The following is a 23528-nucleotide window of genomic DNA, read 5'->3' as shown; positions in this document are numbered from 1 at the left end:
TAGTATGGAGCTTGCCCAAAAAGTGGTGCGGCGACGCGGCTTTTTTTTTTACCTGATTTTTTTGCTTCAAATGTCGGCTGATGACTGAAAATGGTGCCCGACTAAACTTAGTGCAAATATATGGGAGTCCAGAGAGGCCACATAAAGATTATTCTCGACCATTACCCAATTTAAAAACACGTTAAAATTGTGCAGCAGCAGGATTCCAGTCAAACCAGTGAGTTTGGCGGTTTTGAGACATCATCTTTCATTGAAAAAAAACCTTTTTCATTTTGCCGACGCGCATGGCTACGGCGACGCGCGCGCATACCAGAAACCGGAGACTCTTTTTTTTGGCCAAAGAAAACCAGGATCGTCATTTAAATCTAGAAGATAGAAGGGCAAATGCAAAGTGGTTTAAAACCATATTTGACCCAGACATCATCAATACTCTTGAATTATCATCAAAAATATTATTGAAAGCGAATTCAAATGCAATCATTTACCATGTAAAATATTTTCCAAATTCATTAGTACGTGCATCTTTGTCAAAACGATGCAGATTTTGCTATTCGGGAGTTTTACTCGCCGCTGGGGAGTAGCGCCCTCTGTTGACCAATAGTGTTCATTTTCGCCGGCCAGGTGATCGGAATGCTGCGTAAGAAAATCAGCGCCCTCTGTTGACAAGCCATGAAGAGGGGAAATCCCTTTCCAATCCGATTGTTCTGTAGTGAGTCAACCTCACGTACTACATGTACAGTTTTTTTTGTACATCGATATCACAGTTTACTAAGTGTCCTTGGCATGAAATAAAGGTGCACATTTCGCACAGGCAGGTTCTTTTTAGGGTTTTGATGTCATGTAGAGTAGTTAATATCTGAAACTTAATTTCTTGTAAAGTTAAGAAAGAAAATAATATTTTCGTAAACTATATAACTGCTCGTGTCAGTCAGAAACTTACATTCAAAATGTCATGTGTATAAGTACCATTTTGGACTATAATAATTATAGCACAGTTTATTTCGAAATAGGCCCTTTCTGTTTGATTATGAATTAGGGAAAGGTGTTTAGAACGATTCTGTATGACTTTCACTTACAGCAAAACCTGGTCTGTCCATTAAGTGTAAAAGCCTTTCATCTCAATTTTAAGGGTTTTTTTCTCTGTTTTTTTCTCTCCAAGAAACAAATTGACCAAAGCTACAAAACATGGATTTTTAAACAGCTTCATCAATGTTGCCTAGGAAATTATAAATACACTGAGAAAATCCTATGTCGAATCAGATTATTAAACAGTGACTCTATGGAAGCAAAGACAATTAAAACGCGGCACAGTGACAAAAAAAAAAAGTGTGATTGGATGAGTTTCTCGGTCGATCATAGTGAAGCATTTGTTGTCAGTATATCAGGCAGATTTCGCGATCGCATATTAGCGAAGAAGATCGTGAGATGGAACACCTTTAGCCCAGCATAAAGCTTATAGAGTAACTTTCAAAATACTTTAGTTTTTTTTTCTTTTCTACTAAGAGTAAGTTACAAAGTAGTTTTGGTTGTTTTTCTTTTTAGAATATAAAAAAACCTACTAACATTCTACTGATTGCCCTCTCTCCCCCAAAACTCAAAAAAGCGAGAAACATCATAAACATACATATTCCCCTGCGTTGCACACAATGATTAATTTTATTTCCCAAATTTCGAGGGAAAACAATGATTAAACATTACACTACATTCCTTCGAAAATGAAAATTCTCCAGTAAATTAATGAGTCCCATTTGAGTAGATTGAATAAAAGCATGGGTAAGTCTTACTTTTGATCTCACAAAATAGCGCAGTGAACGTACGTCGTCCTAGATCCGCGAAGTTTTGAACTGAAAAAAAAATAGTTGTCACACTGTACACTATTGGTCAACAGAGGGCGTTACTCCACAGCAGCGAGTTAAACTCCCGAATAGCAAAATCTGCATCGTTTTGACAAAGATGCACGTACTAATGAATTTGGACAATATTTTACATGGTAAATGATTGCATTTGAATTCGTTTTCAATGATATTTTTGATGATAATTCAAGAATATTGATGATGTCTGGGTCATATATGGTTTTAAACTACTGTGCATTTGCCCTTCTATCTTCTAGATTTAAATGACGATCTTGGTTTCTTATATCTCTGACCTTTTTCTAAATGAGGCCCTAAGTTGATCTTAAACATTCTTTATTTCAGTAACATGTGCTTGTTTTTATGCAAAAAAATGATCAAAATATGGTCATTTGTGGCTGCTGCTATGTAGCCGTATCTTGTGGGAAATAGTATTAAGCATTTTCAAATTGGAACAAAGAAACAGACAAACAAAGTAATCACATGAACCAGTTTCGAATTCTTTTGCTTACATTTCACAAATCTTGCTTAATGGTGAATTTGAATTCCAAAAATGACCCAACGTGAATTAGCTCCTGCAAATTTGAAGAATGATAAAAATTCGATGTTTAGCCCAGAAAACAAAAAACGGGGAAAGAGGCGTCTGTATAATTGGGCTAAAAAGCAGGTGGGTGCCTAAAAGTTCAAGGAAATTCCAAAATTACTGGTAAGAAAACATTTTGACGTTGACAGTTTTATTGTAAGCAACAATAATCCTTTATTTTGTTCGTTAGGCAACCCGTCGCCTACTGTTTAGCCCAATTTACCATGAACACCACATTTCCCCCTCCCCCCGGTATTTTGGCATATGATCAAGAATTTTTTATTTTTTTCACATAATTCACCGTTTATTTTTGTTAGTAGATAGAAGTTTGTGCCAGTAGATAGAAGTTTGTGAATTTGAAGCTCATCAATACTGACCTTTGAGAATGTATGAGTAAAAGGCATTTACGCGCAACTTAACTTAAAGTATTAATAATAGCCATTTTGTATCTTTATTATGTCCTTATCCGGTCTCTGATATTGATTTCCCTTAGAAAATGTTATTCAAACAAGGAAATGTAGGTAGAATTCCAAATTCTGTTGCAGTTCGTATGTGTGAGTTTCACTTTAAAAATAAAAGTATTTTGCCTGGACTATAATTAACAAGACAGGAGATCGGTGCACAGTCCGCTATACAGTACGCAGTACCTATATACAGATGTGCGTGTATATCATATGTGTTTGTGCAGGGTCACTTTGATATTTAGTTGTGCAAATGGAGGTAGAATTTCAACCACCAACCTGCGTTGGTGCATATTTTATTTAGTTTGTTTGCATAGAAAAAACACAACCCAAGGACGAAAGCCAATGCTTTCACGGGTGGAAAAAAACAAGTCTGTTCAACCGTGGGCGGAGGTGAAAGCGACCATATCGCGATCGCCACTACTTACTGATTCGTGTCCTCACCATAAAAACACTCTACTCTCTCAGTGCATCGGTGTGACTGGATAGCGTACAGAGAGCCGCAGAAAAAAAAGACAGCTACTTGGAGCCCCTCGTGGAGATCGGTTGGTGTTTAGTAAAGCGCAAGTTGCCGCCTTATTATTGTGACTCACTTTTGTAACATCGTGGTAAGTTCACCTGGTTTTCTTTTCTTTTTTTCCACCGGACCTCCAGCTCCATTGACAACGAACGGTTCACAGGTTTTCAAACGTAAATATATGTATCTGAACTGAACTGAACTATATCAGGCGCGGATCCAGGATTTCTTTAGACGGGGGGCACATCTTAGAGCATTTGTTCTGAGGACTAATGCGAGAGCGGAGCGCGAAGCCCTTACGGCGTGGGGTCCGGGGCCCGCTTAAGGGCCCCGGGAAATGTTTGATTCTAGATGCTCTGTGATGCAATCTGAGGCGATTCCTGGCCCCTTTCCCCCTGAATTATTTGTGCAAAAGTTGATAAACTTGTAAGGATTTTTTTACAATATACTCTTGTTTTTACAAATTTAAAGGTACTGTGTACTTCAAAGTTGCAAACCATGTATTTTTGTCTTCATAATTTGTTGCATTGTATTTAAAAAAAAAAGAAGAAGAGGAATTGTATTGACTTAGATTGTAAACTGTTGCAACGGGCGATGCGCTGAGGCATTTGCTCCAAGGACTAATGCGAACGTGAAGCAGTGTCTTACGGCGTGGGGTTCGGGGCCCACTGAAGGGCCCCGGGAAATTTTTGATTCTATAGATGTTCTGTGGTGCAAACTGAGGCGATTCCTGGCCCCATTTCATTAAAATGTTGTGAAGATTATTAGGATTTTTTTTTCATTATCGCTTCGGTTTGCGGTAACACCATGTGTTTTTTTAAATTTTTTGTTCATTGGTTTGAAATTGTACTCTTGTATTTCTTAATACAAGCCTAGTTAAGTTTCTTCTGTTCTTCACTTGATAACCAAGTATTTTCGACTTCATAATCAATTTCTTGCATTTAATTTTTGTAAAGGAATTGGATAGTCTTAGATTGTAAACTGTTTTAAGGATGCGTCGGGAGATCTGCCCCGAGGACTAATAATGCAGAGCGCAATGTCTGTCGGCGTGGGTCCGGGGCCCGCTTAAGGGCCCCGGGAATTTTTTTGATAATTAGATGCTCTGTGGTGCAATCTGAGGCGATATCTGGCCCCTCTTTCCCTGAGTTATTTGAGCAAAATGTTTTAAGTTAAATAAGGATTTTTTTCATTGGTTTAATATACATGTATACTCTTGCTTTAACAAGCCTTTTAAGTTTCTTCTGTTTTTCACTTGATAACCATTTTCGTTTGCATAATTGTTTTCGTGCATTTTTGAAACGGAATTGTATAGACTTAGTTTGTAAACTTTTGCAAGGATGCTTTCTAATGTTTTGTATGTCAAGTATAAATTTTCAGTTTATCAATAAGATAAGATTTTCTACGGACATTTTTTACTGAAACGGACATGTTTTGGACTCCTTGGAAGTGCGTGGAAGAAATGCTGGCAAATTGTTATACGAAAACACACCCCTTGACCAATAGTGTGGTCCAAAGAGCAGCGTTCAACCACGGATCTGATCCGTGGTTCAACGTGTATGTCGCGCTCATCGCGCTAAACACAGCACATCGGCCGTCACACGTGCGTGTTTTTCGTACCGGTGCGTGCGCTCATATGAATCGCATTTCATAATCCATATAGGCCTACCATGCAGGGTTATGTATGGATACGTACGGTGGGATCGCGGTTTACTTCGAAGCTTCTCGAGTTCCCTGTGTCATACGGCCACTACACAATGTTTGCAGGCCGCTGATGTTTAATATCGGCGCCGGCATTTTTGTTAGAAGGTTGCCCTCCTCCTTCCCTCCATTTCTCTCACCTCCACCTCTTTTTCCCTCCTGTTTTATTCATTTTTTTTTGTGGACTCAATTTGACGGGGGGCACGTGCCCCCGCGGCCCACCCCTGGATCCGCGCCTGTATATGGAAACGTTGTCTCATCCGCTCAATCTGGCCTGCGTACATAGGTCAAATGAGCATTTTTTATGAAAAAGTGATTTTATAAAAAAAGTGCGCTGCATTTCCAGCATTGGGCCGCTCGGGAGTCACTTGAATAACTATTCATCAAATCCAAAACCTACAAATAATACCAGTAAGTTCCTCAGTTTCGTTGGAAAAAACATAGTAAACCTGCATAATGTCGTCGTTTTTGCGTGGGAGAGCTAGCAAAACAGCGAGTTTCCTTGCACATTACTCGCTTTCGTGAGCCCTCACTCGTTTCATTGTGATCAGGCTGCTTTGGGCCTAGCGGCTTATGAATATGCAGTATATGGGTCATTCCATGTCAGACCAACGCACTTTTTTACCTCATGTCTTCCGATTTTGATAAAAATTGCTGTGCTTGTAGGTCCTAATGAGCAATGAATACACACCAATTTTTAGCCCGATCCGACCTACCATGTGGTCAGGGCAGAAGCCACAAAAAATTGGCATTTTTAGAGTAAAATACCACCCTTTTGGTATAAATATGTCAAAACTATGGCAATTTTCATCGAATATATGTGAAATTGTTATTAAAATAATGAGGATTGCATGCTCAAAGCACTTCTTTTGTCAAAATTAAATTTTGTGAAAGGTAGGTCACATGACCTTTAATATGCTATCGTGACCTTTGACCCATTTTTTGTAATAATGTATCATTCCAAAAATCAACGAAATAAAAATAACTTGCTAGAGCATGTCTTCCTCTATCAGAATCTACTAAAAATCAGTTGGGGTCTTCCAAATTTACAACTTTATGACTATTTTTGTACAGTTGGTGGGTTACAAATGAGTCAATTTATAGACTTTACATAAGAAATTCACCAACACAACTTACTATTCTGTTTCTAAAGTTACTAAAATATATCTTGGTTTGTGAATTTCTCATTCTGAGGGCTGATGAGGTCTAACCAGACTCATAGTGTAAATTATCAGCAGTGGCGCACCCAGGATTTGGCTTTTGGTGGGGGGGGGGGGGTCATAAATCGTTTTTTGTTCAAATTTCTGTAAAAGATTGGACCAACAAAAACTAGAATAAAATCAAACAAACAAATTGACAATGTTGGGGGTGGGTTCAAGGCCCCCCCCCCCCCTCCTGGGTGCCACTGATAATTAGTTATCCCACGAGCGCGCTTGGAATATGAAATAATGCAATGCTGCTGTGACCCATATGCCACTCGATGCACTACATAATTCCGTGTTCCACGAGCGCAAGTGGGATTTATAACCAATTTATCTTCAAGCAAACTTGATATCAAATGCGTACACGCAGTGAAGATGTACGTGCATACATGTAGTGTTTTGGTCCGTTCTGCAGGAAATAACACAACATATGTACACGTACATTTTTAATATCTGGGGTGCAATATAGCTGTGCAATATTATATAAAATCACACAGTTGTTGCTATAGATGGACTAATCAGGGTCTAGGATTCAAGTTTGCTTGAAGATAATACTTAATATTACAATCAAAGTTACCTTTACTCATTCATCACTGTGCTTCTTGAACTTTAATGACTCTCACAGACTTGGCATTTTGTTCCTTTGAGGTGAATTTCACCTGGACGTGAGTCCGCTGTACTGGGTGAAGGCCTGGTTACTGTTAGTGGTTAGCACACTTTGAGTCCAGATATTCTGATTAGACAGTTTCTTTGGAATCAGAAGGTGGAATTTTGTTTTTCCTGGCTTTGTACTTTATACATAAAAATCTAGATTAATTTTAGTAACTTTAGAAACAGAATAGTAAGTTGTGTTGGTGAATTTCTTATGTAAAATCTATAAATTGACTCATTTGTAACCTACTAACTGTACAAAAGTAGTCATAAAGTTGTAAATTTTGAAGACCCCAACTGATTTTTAGTAGATTCTGATAGAGGAAGACATGCTCTAGCAAGTTATTTTTATTTCGTTGATTTTCGGAATGATACATTATTACAAAAATTGGGTCAAAGGTCACGATAGCATATTAAAGGTCACGTGACCTACTTTTCACAAAATTTAATTTTGACAAAAAGAGTGATTTGAGCATGCAATCCTCATTATTTTAAAACCAAATTCACATATATTGGATGAAAATTGCCATAGTTTTGACATATTTATACCAAAAGGGTGGTATTTTACTCTAAAAATGCCATTTTTTTGTGGCTTCTGCCCTGACCGCATGGTAGGTCGGATCGGGCTAAAAATTGGTGTGTATTCATTGCTCATTAGGACCTACAAGCACAGCAATTTTTATTAAAATCGGAAGACATGAGGTAAAAAAGTGCGTTGGTCTGACATGGAATGACCCATATTAGCTTTCTGGCGATATAAAACATGTTTTGATTGGTTGAATAATTTTGTCGGAACGAAGCTTTGGAGAGGATTGACTATTCACATCTAGCGTCTGAAATGACCTTTCATCTACAGGTCCCGGATGACACAAGCACGCAAAACCGCATTTGTGACGTCATCAATTATTACTCATCGTCTTTCATCGTCAAAATGTTACAATTCTACGACGTTTGGTATAGATTTTATTTATAAGTAATATGTAGGACTATTTTTGCAATCTATCAGTTAAGTTTTAGGTTTAATTTAAAGTATTGTTTTGAAATTAAAGCCTTTTTTTCTGTCGTCTTGACTGGATCGTACCATTAAAGTTGTAGGGGTTAAGTATTATTCCGACAGGCCGCGCCAAATTTAATTTAGCCTTCGCCGGACGTCAGTAATCTCGTGTTGATTTCAAGAATATCCTGTCTTCTGTTTCAGTAAATGTCATTACAAACATTATCAGAAATGAGGTAAGTGTCTTTTTTCTATGTATTGTTTAGAAAACATGCTTAAAACTGAGAGATTAAACCGAGATTTGTCGTGAATATCGTTGGGCGTAAGTGACGAAGATGTGATACAATCATGCCAATGGCATCGAGAGTCCATCCATTTTCAACACACGGATTTTCTCGTCGTGCAAAGTAGAATTATTTCTCTACAAGTTGTTGTATTTACATTGACTATGCCAGTCCCCTCATATTGTGCCATTGTTTATTTACCCATTCCCACAATGGCAGTACCCTGCAGTGGAGGTCAGCGGCGCGTGACCCTGTGCACACATAGCTCCCGTGGAGGTCACACAGCGGTCATGTGGGCAACTTCTTTTATGAGACAAATCCGGGAAAACGTTTCCATATCGGCGGGCGGCGGAACGTCGTGGCTTTTGCTCTGTAAAAAAAAGCTGGGCAAAAGGGTTGATTATTCGACCAACGATTGGCGAATAGTTAACACGTTTAACTATTGGGCAACATTGCCTAATACATATTGCGTTGTTTATATTTCGCCCAACGAATTATTTGCCAAACATTTTTACATTGTAGTTTGGAGTTTAATTAACGTGTGATTCAGGAACGGGTCAATGTATATTAGCCTACCAATGCTGGCCACCATGCACACATTAGCAACACGACGACAAGGCATAATGTCCTGCTAATCCCCAGAGCTTCAACGGCGACTTGAAGGACTGTACATATCGGTTTCGGGATGAGAAGAACAGGTGTTCAATGGATAACTTCCGTTTTGGGCGTCCCTGTTCTAAATTAACCTTTCAAAAACTCAGACGAGATTGAAAAAAATTAACTCATTCCCATTACTTCAGTCAGGTTGGCGTAGCAGTATGTCCTCGCCTTCCACCGCTGTGACCCGGGTCCGAGTTCCACATGGGCCAACTTACACGTGGCCGGGCTTCTCCCTGCCTCATTCGGTTGCCTTTCCCTCGAAGTATTCTGTCTTCTCCTCTAAAACTGTAATTACTACTCACTATTATCCTTTCTACAGGTTTCTTAACGCTTGCAAGCTACAGTGCCTTTAGGGCGCTCTTTGGGAATCTTTTGTATACTAATTACACTAATTATTATTATAATAGGAATAATAAAAAAAAAACAAGGCCGAATCCCTTATCCTATAGTGTTTATCAACACAGGCAATCATATGTGACCAGTAATCCTTTAATCCATAATTCTACAGCGCGAACCACAAACGTAGTTTTTATGCGCCAAAGAAGTGCCCCATCCAACCTGCCTCTTTTGTTTGTTAGACCCTAACATAATTCAAGAACCGGTCGTAAAACTATTGCAAAGAAGTAAGGTGAGGCATTTAACCCAAATGGAAGTCTGGTCCAGCAATAACAATTATGATTCCATTTAAACCCTAGGAAGGTTTGTTGAGATTCACACACAGGCACATGATAAAACCCATCCTTGAGATCAATCGTAATTAAATGGTCCTCACTCTTCACTAATGAATAAACATAAATTTTCTCGTTAGAAAACTTGGGAGCATCAATGTAAGAATTAACAACACGAAGATCAATAATAAGTCTCCACTTGTTTTTGCCCTTCTTCGGTACCACATTCAGTGGAGAGACAACTCTAGGTTTAAAGGCACATCTGGCAATAATACCTTTCTGAAGCAAGTTCTTAATCTCACTATTCAAAAATGTTATTTGATCACTTACAAAATTTCTGTTAGGCAATTCAATCACCGGTGGGTCAGTGGTAAACGATAGCGTTACACCACATTGAAGCCAACTAATAACAGTTGGAGACGCACCTATTTCTTGCCATTTGGAATAGTTAGAGAGTGGCATGATTGAGAACTATTCTCCTCCATATTGAGGTTGGTTGGGAGGATAGTTGGCTGCTAATCCATGGAACACATCCGTTCTACCTTGACCACGACCGCCTACACCTCTACCATAATTTCTATAAGTATAAGTACCCCTGCCTCTGGGGGGATATAATCTACAATTTGAACGTGCCCCTGATGTTGGTTTTCTTGAAGCTGCGGCTAGTTCTGCTGCTAATTTTAGCTGGTTCACCCCTCGATCAGAGAAGCAAGCATTGTTTTTCTGAAAGCTGCGAACCAACTTGGAGGTATCCTCGTCGAATTGTGATGCCACAATAACTGCCTCGTACTCACGCTGATTGTAGTCCAAGTTGGCTTTCAAAATTACAGCCAGCTGGTCCAAGAATTCTGGATCCACACTCTCATTCTTGTGAAGGTCGCTGTACGCTAGCTGAAGCACTTTTAGAACTGTTTCTACGTAGCGACTGCTCTTTTGTAGCAGAAAGTAAAGTGCCCTCTCAGTTTTATTATTGGTACCTGTTGGGGCCCTCACACAGCATGAGGAAGAGTCCAGTTGTACTCGTGAGACAGTATCCTTTACCATTCTGAATTCCTTTTTGATGTCTTCTTTACTGATGGCGGCCGCACCGGTGTCAGTGGCTTATGTGTTTGCCTGATTATCACAGGCGCAATCGGGCTTGTCGTGTTGTGTCGTTTCGACCACTAAAACAGGCAATATAAGGTTTGACTTCAAACAATTTTTTTCACCACAGTGCATTTCTATAAGGTCCCTAAAATGACATACTAAAAGTCTTTAAAAATCCAGGTGGTGGAAATATGCCTCATTTATGTTAGGACTTTTGCATTGATTTGGTCATATTTCTCATCTAGGTAGATTTTGGAGGTACTTTAAACGACAGTTTTAGTCCTTTTACATTGATTTACTCATTATTCTAGTCCTAGGTAAATTTCAAGATCCCTATGTTTCCGAAATTTTCCAAATGCCGTATAATTTGCATAAATGCCGTATATCAATTTGCCTAAATTAAAGTTAAAATAATGGATGCCATGTGTGGACATGTACCAATTGAATGTTCCCTCTAAATTTGGAATCGAATGTCGTACGAAGTCAATTTCGGTGGCAAACCCCATACATTTGATACCTAGTAATCTTAATGACCCATTGCTGATGATGTATCCCAGATGGATGGCAGCCATCTTGGATTTTTCAAAATAGCTGCCATCTTGGATTTCATTTATAATAACATTGCACCTGCCCCCCCCCCCCCCCCCCCCAGTGAATACCTCTCTCATAATGAAACGGACCTTCCTGCTTCTGTATCAGACAGCGCATTATTAGTCCAGGCAATATAAGGTTTGACCTCAAACAAATTGCAACAGAATTTTTTTTACCACAGTGCATTTCTTTAAGGTCCCTAAAATGACATACTAAAAGTCCAAAAAATCCAAGTGGTGAAAATATGACTAATTTGCATAAATCCAAAATTGCCGCATATTTTAGGACTTTCACAATGATTTGGTCATATTTCTCATACTATTAGCTTCTTGAGGAACTTTAAACAACAATTTTAGTCCTTTAATTTACATTGATTTCATCATTACTCTAGTCCTAGGTAAATTTCAAGATCCCTATGTTTCCCAAATTTGCCAAATGCGGTATAATAATTTGCATAAATGCCGTATATTAATTTGCATAAATTAAAGTTAAAATTATGGCTGTCATGTGTTGACATCACAATTGAATTTTTCCTAATAACTTCTAGTTCAGTTACATGTATGTATACATCAATATCACACCACAGAGCATCTCTATATGGTCCCGAAAAAAAAGTACAAAAAAATCCAAGTGGTGGAAATATGCTTGATTTGCATAAATTCAAAATAGCCACTAATTATATGATTTTCATATTGATTTGGCCATACCTCTCGTCCTACATTGCTTTTTGGGGTACTTTAAACAACAATTTGTCCTTTTACATTGATTTCATCATTATTCTAGTCCTGGGTACCCTTCTAGATCCCTATGTTTCCCAACTTTGCCAAATGCCGTATAATAATTTGCATAAATGCCGTATATTAATTTGCATATAAATTAAAATTAAAATTATGGCTGTCATGTGTGGACATGCCACAATTGAATTTTCCCTAATAACTTCTAGTTCAGTTATGTATCACACCACAGAGCATCTTTATATGGTCCCGAAAAAAAAGTAAAACAAAAAAATCCAAGTGGTGGAAATATGCCTAATTTGCATAAATTCAAAATGGCCACTAATTATATGATTTTCATACTGATTTGGCCATAACTCTCGTCCTACATTACTTTTTGGGGTACTTTAAACAAAACATTTTCTTTTCCTCTGACGTTGATTTCATCATTATTCTAGTCCTGGGTACCTTTCGAGATCCCTATGTTTCCCAACTTTGCCAAATGCCGTATAATAATTTGCATAAATGCCTTATATTAATTTGCATGAATTCAAATAAAGTAAAGTAAAGTTGAAGTTACAGCACAATTAGGACCCATGTTGGGACTTAGGCCATGGAAAATGGGTTGCGGGGGTAACTATTCATCAGGTTTTGCACTTTTATTGAGTCTGATTTAAGAGGCGAAAGATACATATTGAGTAATCTTCATCCAAGAACAGAATGACAAAGTTAAATACTAATTCTTAACAACTAAAAAGGAACAAGTAGCAAGTCAATTAAATAAAAACACAATCATAGTTAAAGTCGCAATTATTTAAGTGGTTCTCGCTAAATCACTTAACAATATCACTTTCGAATATGCAACTCAAAATACAAAATACGGAATAGTAAGTGAAATGAAAGCGTAGCTTAACTTCTTATCATTACATGATTACTGTGAAGAGAGAAAACAATTGTACTTTTCCTGATAATCCAAGTTCAGTTATGAATACAGAAATATCACAAAGATTCATATTGGCGGCCTATCATCCATATTGGCTTGCATGCAATGTTAGTCTGATTGTTATCATCTACACGTACATCATTGTATCTTAGAATGAACACTTATGTGGCGGACTATAATCTTCAGCAGCCTAGGATCAATGTCTGGTGGTGGCGAGTTGGCACAACAAGTGCCACGGTTTTCAGTGCAAGCAGTTGAACAAGAGAGACCATACTTTCTGCACGTGCAGTTTCTATTCACACAAGTCTTTCTAGCGTCCTTTCGTTTTTGGACGGTTAGTCATGACGGTTCGTCATGACAGCTCGTCATAACGGTCGTCCTGTCCAATCACATTCCTTGCTGAAACGAAGGGGCGTGATCAATGGATCTTGGCCAATCAACTGGCTCCTCTGTACGGTAAACTTTGTCATTCGTAATAAAGACTTTAGAATGCAACAACAATGCAAATTGAAATCGAATGCAACAACAATGAAAATTGAAAGCCAGCCCATGCAGTTGCTCACTTTGAATAGGATTAGTGCGGGAGTTTCAAAAGGGGTACAAGGCCATAGGCCCTACATTTATTTACCACGCGTTGTTCTTAAAGAAAAAGAGCAGGAAGAAATCTCTTTCATGCAGGGACTGTCTTAGGGCGCCGATGAACTCGTACAAAAACATGATGGATTACAGGGTTCATTTGTTTATTGCGAGAATAAATTGGCAAACTTTCATCACTACATGTAGTTTTGAACCCAGTGCATGTGTTTATATATACTATGTACATGTGGATTCAAACACTAAAATGCCACTTTTGCAATATACCCCATAATCCTTCATTTTTCTGTGCGACTTCATCTGTGCCTGCATGGAAGAGGTTTTTTTCTCAATTCTTTTCTTTCAGAATTCTAAACATTGCACGACATGTGCCTCCTGCCTAGTTTAAGTCATATTTGCTATTAATTTAATACACATTTAACAAAATGGGCGTCTGCAGGGGTGTCACTGGGGGTGGGGTGGGCAAATGTCCCCCGCCCACCCAAAAACAAAATGATCAATTGAAAATATGCTAGAGAGAATACAAGGATTTTGGGGGACAATTAATTTGCTTTGCCCCACTACAAAAAAAAATCCTGGGTGGGCCAAATGAGTGGCAAATTAAGTGCTTTGCCCAAGGGCACACGCACCACAACCCCAGGGCGAAATAACAAGAATTATTTTATTTCATACACTTCTCTTTTTTTCGCCATAACTGATTGCAATGGTACCTCACCAGTTTAGTTTCAGCAGAACGTAATAAAAAACATGTATTTTTAGATGATAAGCATATGTTACATAAACTCCAGGGACTCAGAGGCTCTGTCAAATTCCAAATTGAAGTCTACCGACACTGCTTATGTTTTTGAGTAGTCATAATGTGAACCAAAAAAAGTGGATCACGTCTCCCATATTAGGCAGCTTTTTTTCTGCTTCTATTACGTTGACTGGATGGCTGGCTTTAAAATAAATTGTCTTCACAAATTAATATTCATGAGTAGAAACGAGGAAGAACAAAGGACAAATGGACAATAATTGCAGCCTCTCGTTTCCAACAAGCCTCCTTCTACAGTATCAGATTTAGAGGGGGCGGTTGCAAATCCTCTCTGCCGTTCAGCAGCTGCCTAATTTGATAAACTATTAAAATGGGACCAAAAAATAACAGAGCAAACTTGTATTATGCCCTGCAAAAACCAAAAAGCCACAAAATCCTTTTTTTTTCTTCTTTTTTTTAGAAAATATTGAGCATATTTTATTGCTTATGCAGAAAATTATGATTCGTACAGTCTAGCCACGAACCGTTCTTTCGATAATTCAGAATATAATTTTATTACGTCTGTGCAAAGACAAAACAGCCATAATTTTGTGTATTTTTAGATGACAGGCATGTGTTACAATAACTCCAAGGACTTTAGAGGATCCGTCAATCTCCAAATTGAAGTTTGACGTTTTTATTTTCGGGTAGCCATGTGCAGCACCAGAAATGCGCTTCAAAAGTTAGATTATGTCTTCCATATTATTTGCCGAGGCAGCAACCAACTTCCAATTGAGCAAGCAGTGATCAAACTCCTTTTTGTGCCGTAGTGTGGTTAGGGTTTGTGACTCATGATCAGAGGGTCAGGAGTTCGAATTCAGGTGCTGGCCATTATGTTGTGTGCTAGGGCAGACTTCATCCACGCTTGCCTCTCTCCAACCAGGAGTATAAATGGGTGCCGGTATTAGCTGTGGAGTAACCTGCGATGGACTAGCATCCCATCCAGGGGAAATAGAAATATTCTCTAAAACCGGAGATAAATGCCGGCGCTGCCCATGGCCCAATGGGCCACACTTGCTCCTGACAGACTTTACTATTTAATTACTACTTTTTATCATCAAAAGAGTGGTGGGTAAATGCCCCCATGCCCACCCTCGAAAAAAGATAAATTGAGAATATGCTGGAAAAAGTACAGGTATTTGTTTGTTGTTGTTTTTTTTCGGGGGGGGGGCGAAATGTGCATTACCCACCTCTAGAAAAAATCCTGGCGACGCCCATGGCATTCGACGTGGCAGTCCCTGGCAGGTAGGTGTGTGTGTGCGTTCCATAATTATTTGAATAATAATCTAAAGTCTTTATTCCCGAACAACAAAGTTTACCGTACAGAGGAGCCAGTTGATTGGCCAAGATCCATTGATCACGCCCTTTCGTTTTAGCGAGGAATGTGATTTGCCACGACGACCGTCATGACGAGCTGTCACGAACCGTCATGACTAACCGTCCAAAACGAAAGAACGCTTCTTACACCCACATCTGATGACCTCAAGTAGTGATGGTGGTGCTGGCGGTTTGTACGTTCGTATGGGAAGATTATTATACGGCATTTGGCAAATTTGGGAAACATATGGACCTAGAAAGGTACCCAGGACTAGCATAATGATGAAATCAATGTAAAAGGACAAATTGTTGTTTAAAGTACCCCAAAAAGCAATGTAGGACGAGAGTTATGGCAAAATCAATATGAAAACTAGAGGTTCGCAATGGTTGAGTTACAAACGCAGAGTGGTCGGGCTGACATATTTTCTTGTGTTTACAGTGACTTAATCATAATTGAACTGCACATTACCCCTCCCTTTACCCTGCACCCATTACCCTGTGTTTTTCACAAAGAAAATCACACAACCTGCAGTTGAACTTGTTGCTACCTGGGCAAGACTTGTAGGCCTATCAGGAAGCGCACATCTGGTGCTGCATGGATGGCTACTCAAGCATACAACCAGTTGGGACTATTGGTTGAGTTAACGAAGCCTCTAACGTGGTTGGAGTTTATACAACAGAATTATGCTAATCTTAAAATAAAATGGCTGGTTTGTTTTTTTGTTTTTTTGTCTTTTGCATGGGCATAATAAAATTCTGCACTAAAGTTACGACATTGGTAGAATTGACAGAGCGTCTCACGTCGTTAAAGATTATGAAACATAATTATGCTAACTGAGTTTACGACAGAAAAGTTTGTGGCTACACGCTGTAGAAATATTAATTTTCAGCATTCAGATATGAGAGGTAAACTGGCGAGGTGCGATTTCAATCGGTTATGGCGAAAAATATCAGAAAATGGACGAGAATATTATAATTGAATTCATGGTCAGAATCGGAATCGGTAGACTTGAGGGAGCCTCTATGACGTGTTTGGAGCTTAATATATGCAACATTTGATTATCTCAATATCAAAAATAAAATGGCTTATGTCTTTTGCACGCATGGGCTTCCTAAATTTCTGCACTGAGATAACGAAAAAAAAAGTTTGTGGCTACACTGTCGAACTATTAAATTTCTGCATAAAGGTACGAATTAAAGAATCAGTGTTGATATGCGAGTTACGCCGAAAGAAATCAGAAAAAAGAATATTAGTTTTGAATGCTTTGTGTGATTTTGTACAAATTTCTGGATCCTCCCCTGGGTTTATTCTTATAAGAGCTGTGATTTTGCAGTCCCTGGTGAACAAATATGATGAAATTATGTGGTAGCAGTACTATTATTGTAAGCAGCCGCTTTCTTATTTGTTCCAACAAATATAGTAAAACGTAGTAAAATGTAGTAAAATACTTCCTCTTCCTAGTTATATTCAGTTTTTATTGCACTTCCGGTAACACCGGAAGTAAAGGTCAAGCGGTTTTGTGTCCGGGAACAAGAAATGTTACTCAAGGCATAGTCTACAACCTCAAGAAAAAACGAACAAGATACTCTACTGAGTTCAAAAGTATAGCTCAAACTATTTAGTCAAAATTTGCCCTTCCATCACTTTGCCCTTACATTACATCATGATGACGTAACCAAATTTATAACATCTTCGTAACATGGTACAAATTCACACTAGGTTTTATGATCATCCCGTAAACCGTTCGGAAGAAATTTTGCTTTGTTTGAATTTCAGGCTTAAGTCTTCATTTTGAATTCACGTAACTTTGACCTTCCGGTAGACCCGGAAGTAAAGGTCAAGCGAGTTCACGTACACGACAAAAAATGTTTATCAACTAATGGTCTATCTGATTGCAAAGTTGAAACGTAATTGATCACTTTGTTTAAGAGTTAAAGGTGAAAGTATTTGGCCCATTTTTTCTCTAAAATCGCTTGTAATTTGACACCCAATGACGTCATCATGAAGTCAGAAAATATGCACCACTTGGGACGAGGGTCGATATATGTTGAAAGTTACAAGTTCATACCATATACTGTTTATGAGAAAATCCGCGGAAATTTATTGTCCGGAAAAAAGAAAGAAAGAAAGAAAGAACTAGAGATTCGCGTGTGTTGAGTTACAAACGCAGAGTGGTCCGGCTGGCATATTTTCTTGTGTTTACAGTGACTTAATCATAATTGAACTGCACAATACTCCTCCAATTACCCTGCATATCCATTACCCTGTGTTTTTCACATAGAAAATCACACAACCTGCAGTTGAACTTGTTGCTACCTCGACAAGACTTGTAGGCCTATCAGGAAGCGCACATCTGGTGCTGCATGGATGGCTACTCAAGCATACAACCAGTTGGGACTATTGGTAGACTTGCCGGAGCCTCTTACGTCGTTGGAGTTTATGCAACATATGCTAATCACATAAAATGGCTTTTTAGTTGTTTTTTTCTTTTGCATGGGCATAATAAAATTCTGCACTGACTTTACGACAGGAAAGGTTGTTGCTACATGCTGTGGAAATATTAATTTTCAGCATTCAGATATGAGAGGTAAACTGGTGAGGCGTGATTTCAATCGGTTATGGAAAGAAATCTTGTTTTCCTTTTATTTGAGGTTAATTTCTATATTTTGAATTCACCTAACTTTGACCTTCTGGCAGCCCCGGAAGGAAAGGTCAAACGACTTTGACTTCCGGATGATGACGCCATCACACTGTTTTTGTGTCTGGCATTCTTCACCAAACACTTTTATAATATATGTGTCTGCAGTAAAATGCTTCCGCTTTTGAGCTATATTCAGGTAACACCGGAAGTAAAGGTCAAGCGGTTTTGTGTCTGGGGACAAGAAATGTTCCTCACGGCATAGTCTACAACCTCATGAAAAAGCGAACACGATACTCTATTTAGTTCAAAAGATATGCGCAAACTATTTTGTCAAAATTTGCCCTTAAATCGCTTGTAATTTGATACCTGATGACGTCATGATGGCGTAACAAAAACTATAACATCTTCGTAACAAGGTACAAGTTCACACAAGGTTTTGTGATCATACCGTGAACCGTTCGGAAGAAATGTTGCTTTGTTTTGATTTCAGGCTCACGTCTTCATTTTGAATTCAGTTAACTTTGACCTTCCGGTAGACCCGGAAGTAAAGGTCAAGCGAGTTTACGTACACGGCAAAAAATAGTTAGCGATTAATGGTCTATCTGATTACAGAATACAAACATCAATGATTTAGTTCAAGAGTTATAAGTGAAAGTATTTGGTCACTTGTTCAGTTAAAATCACTTGTAATTTGACACCTGATGACATAATCATGACGTCAGAGTAATATGCACCACTTCGGATGAGGGTCGATATATATTGAAAGTTACAAGTTCATACCATATACCGTTTAAGAGAAAACCCGCGGAGAAGTATTGTCCGGAAAAAGAAAGAAAGAAAGAAAGAAAGATTAATCGCAACAAATCCAAAGAGTGGTCGGGTTGTGCCCGACCACTCAAAGAAGATTAATCGTAACAACTCCAATCAGTGGTCGGGTTGTGCCCGACCACTCAATCATGGTTTAAGTGGCCATTTTGAATTTATGCAAATTAGGCATATTTCCACCACTTGGATTTTTGGACCTTTTAGGGGCCTTATAGAAATGCACTGTGGTGTGATATTTAGTAAATAACTGAACTTGGATTATCAGGAAAATTCAATTGTGACATGTCCACACATGACAGCCATAATTTTAACTTTAATTCATGCAAATTAATATATTGCATTTATGAAAATTATTGTACGGCATATGGCAAATTTGAGAAACATGGGGATCTTGAAAGTTACGTAGGACTAGAATAATTATGAAATCAATGTAAACGGACTACAATTGTCGTTTTAAGTACCTGAAAAAGCTAACGAATATAAGAAATATGACCAAATCAATGTGAAAGTCCAAAAAAATTCGGCCATTTTGGATTTATGCAAATTAGGCATATTTCCACCACTTGGATTTTTTTGGACTTTTAGTATGTCATTTTAGGGACCTTATAGAAATGCACCGTGGTGAAAAAAATTCTGTTGTAATTTGTTTGAGGTTCACTCAAAAAATGAAGTATTTTGCCTGGACTATATTGCCCTGTCAGATCATGCCCATTCAGAGTTTTTCCTAAGTCCGATGCCTCATAGGTCCGACGCCTCATAGCTCCGACGCTTCGTAAGTCCGACAAATTAAACGCCTCGTTTTTCCGTTGTCGGACTTATGAGGCGTCGGACTTATGAGGCGTCGGACCTATGAGACGGAATAAATAAATGTTATGCCTCATAACTCAGACGCCTCATAAGTCCGAAATTTCGGACTTATGAGGCGTCGGACCTATGAGGCGTCGGACTTATGATACGGCCCCTGCAAATACAGGGCGTCGCCTACCAATGTTAATTTTTATGGAGGGTGTTGACAGAAAATTGTCGACAGGCCGTCTGTACTGGAAGCTAGCCCGGGGTGGACACCATCCAACTTTTGGGGCATGTCGATCAGTGCCTCCAAAAGTTGGATGGCGTCTACCCCCGGGCCGCACTATTCAAAGCGAACGATCTTCAAACAATTATGGGAAGATAGGTTGCGCCACTCGTCAAAGCATATATTGGACAGGACGACAATTTTGCCAAAATGTATTTCACCCCAACCCTTTTCTAGTGGTACTCGTGTGTACTCAAACCAAAGTATAGTTACCGACAGGACGACAATTTTTCAGACAAAACACACGCTCAAATTTGTATCCTTGTGGAGAAATTTCCTTGTTCTCGTGTAGTAAAGTTTTCGAGTTTGAAAGTGAAGTTCCAAAATGCTCTTATTTTAACCAGAATTAATTTCCTTAGCTGAAATTCGGACTTAATATCCCTTTTCTAAAACTCTTCCATTTGCGACAAATCAACCCACCTTGGAAATTCCTAGTTTTGGGGTAAAATCCATATATCTACTTCGTGAAAACCTTGTGGAGACCTATTCATCTATAGAAATTGCCCTGTGGAAACCTATACAATCTTTTGTTCCCTATTGTGGAAATGTCTCCACAAGGATGCAAATTTGCGCTCACTAGTGGCACTCGTGTATTATATACACAACCTAATAAACTAAAGTATATTTGCCGTCAGGACGACAGTTTTGCCGACAAACCGTTTGATTGGGTGGATGGACCCAACACCCCTTCTCTAGCGACATCCGTGTGTACAATTAAACCAAAGATGGGTGATGGGACTTTTCACTTCCCATGGTCACTTCCACGGTGTATCAATACAAACGTCTTTCCAACATGACTGCTCCATTTTTTTTTTCGTTAAAAAAGAACAGAAAAGACTTGAAATGAAGGGACACGCCTGTGTGATTCTCTTGATGTGCCTCAGCTGTGTATGCGCGACGGCACTTCAAGGTATGTACATGTTCATGTGATTGTAAGATAGACCCTATGTAAGACTTAAAGTGGGACAGATAGGGAAGTATTTGAGGGAATTGTGCCTTTGATGATACAAGCATGGCATTTGGCACACAGTCTTTTTGACCCCGTCTTCATCCTCTAACTGCGCTTTGTCTAGACGAATTAACTATATAAAGTATGTTTTTCAACAATAATTACGCTAGCTACTTTTTGGATAGCTGCAAATGATGGACTCGGGCTTTAATATGAAGGTCTTCCGAAAAAAAGTTCGAGTACAAACAAAAGAGGGACAACAGGACGTCCGAGGTGGGAGGTCGATGCTCGACTATCAGCCTGCACGTATGCAGTATACTGTTCCTCCCTGGGGATCTCAAAAGTGGTCAAAATGTGCCATCTACTGACATGTACAAAGCCCATTACCATTAGTGTTCTTTTGGCATTTGGTACTGCATCCCCAATACATTCTTTGGAGTTCAGGGTTAAAGAAGCATGTTTCCTGGCTCTTATTTTTTTTTAATTTAGTGAAAATTGTACTTCATCCCATTTTTAGGCATTTTGCAACCCACTAAAAATGGGCGTGTTGCCTAATTTAAACACTCCCTGACAAATTGTCTAGCAGCTAATAATTCAAGTTTTGTGAAAAAAATAATTAAATAACTAAATGTCGCTTTTGGAGGAAATCTCATTCAAAAAAATGAGTAGGTTTTGCATTTAATTGTGACAAAATAAGCAAATAAAATTCTGCTGTACCTGTTTTATTACTGCTTTAACAAAAGGACATCTCTTCGTGGAGAGTGAGCGTGCGACTTTTAAGAGATTCACAACAGAAATATCAGATGAAGCCAAACTGTCAAACACACGGTAAAAAAATTGCCCGTAATTTTACGGTAAAAGCAGTGTCAAACGGGTTGCCAACAAAAGACCGTAAAATTACGGTCAGTTACGGGTTTCGAAAAATGACGGTGACCGTAATTTTAACGCGAATTTCCCGTAAATTTGACGGCAATTTGCCGTAAAGTAATGGAATACAAAGTGGGTGGCGTCAGAGCTTAGTGTAGGGGTATAGGGAGGGGGGTAGGTTCCAGTTACTGCAGCTGGGAGTGGGGTATGCATACGTTTTACAGCTTGTCTTTTACAGGCATAGTGGTTTTCAAATCACTTAATGTGAAATTATCTTTAAGTTGTAACATAACTTGCATCCGTAAGTTGTAATTTTCATTTACAACTTTTTACCAATCCCGCAGAAAGGGTCAACCTATTGCTGGTCAACACCGCAGAATTAGCTGTTTGGCTCTCCAAATTCCGCAATATTAAAGCATTACGGCTTTCACAGTACAATGATCAGCACGTAGCGAACCTTGCGTGAGTGCACACGAATCACAGCTTTAAAAACTAGGCGGTTGTGAGGGTTTGAAAGGGGAGGGGTTTTGAAAAGTTACGAATACAAAGCATTGTGAATCCCAGCCTGCGTTAGGTCACCAAGTTTTACGGGAAATGCACGTAGCACGTTCTTTCTTGTGACGGTTCAAGCAATAACGGTAATAAACCGTAAACAATGCGGGAAAAGGACAGTGTTTTTACGGGTTTTGTTTACAGTGCACACTAATGTGTCACATGGTCACACGGACCTACCTTGATTTGTCATGGCCACATTGCCAAACATGTGCAAATATTTGAAAATAGAGTAAACTTTTAAAATATGCAATTCTTTGCCATGCGGAGTTAGTGTGTGTTCTCGGTTAATTAAAGCACACCCTTAAATGTATCCTTAAGCAGTGTAAAGACGATGGACAACATTAAAAAAAGTTACAAAACAAAACAATCCTCCTTCCTTCCTGAAAGTCTGTGAAATGTTCACGAAAAATAGCACATACATTTGTATAATTTCAGGCAGTTGTAGTTGGAAGTAGTCTCTGCTATTTCAGACATTGACATTTGCTTGTAGTAATTTAAATCTTCGGAATAGTTTGGTACAGTCCAACTCTGAAACGCCATGTCTGGAAAAGGTACGTGTTAACCCATGCATCCCTGTACCGCGTCAGTCTGCAGAAAACAACTGCTACTCTTTGTAAGGTACTGCCCAAAACCACGGAAAGTTCTTTTTATTATCATTTTCAGCAGGGAATCTTCTTAAATGTAGTATAATGTAATACAAGCGTTAAAGTTAATTCTGTCTCTCCCTGTCGGAGTGCAGTAGAGAGGGGAGATGAACCAGAAGCCGTGCCAGCTCAGAGGGGTACTGAAGAGCTTGCCCGCGACTACCCACCGCCCAAACAAATGGACTTGCAGACGCTTCAAGAACGTGACGCCGATGACGAAAGTCTGGTCAAGTACAAGGAAGCTCTACTGGGTAGCACTGCAGATGTTTTAGGTACTGTGCAAATACATTCAAACAAAAAAAAGAAGAACAAGACAAAGTCTATATCTGTCTAAGAACAGAATATATAGGACCTTTCAGCGTTATG

General features: G+C 38.9%; 1 long non-coding RNA gene across 1 annotated transcript; it reads left to right on the top strand.

Moving 5' to 3' along the window:
* Window positions 1-3219: 3219 nt before the first annotated feature.
* On the top strand, window positions 3220-23428 carry LOC119721350. Its single transcript, XR_005270174.1, has 3 exons — window positions 3220-3502; window positions 20974-21057; window positions 23258-23428. It is a non-coding gene; the product is annotated as an uncharacterized LOC119721350 (long non-coding RNA).
* Window positions 23429-23528: the final 100 nt, after the last annotated feature.

The sequence above is a fragment of the Patiria miniata genome, unplaced genomic scaffold (assembly GCF_015706575.1).
Source record: "Patiria miniata isolate m_02_andy unplaced genomic scaffold, ASM1570657v1 HiC_scaffold_13, whole genome shotgun sequence".
Taxonomy (NCBI): Eukaryota; Metazoa; Echinodermata; class Asteroidea; order Valvatida; family Asterinidae; genus Patiria; species Patiria miniata.
The sequence above is the reverse complement of the archived record's forward strand: the minus strand, read 5'-3'. Positions and strand labels throughout refer to the sequence as shown.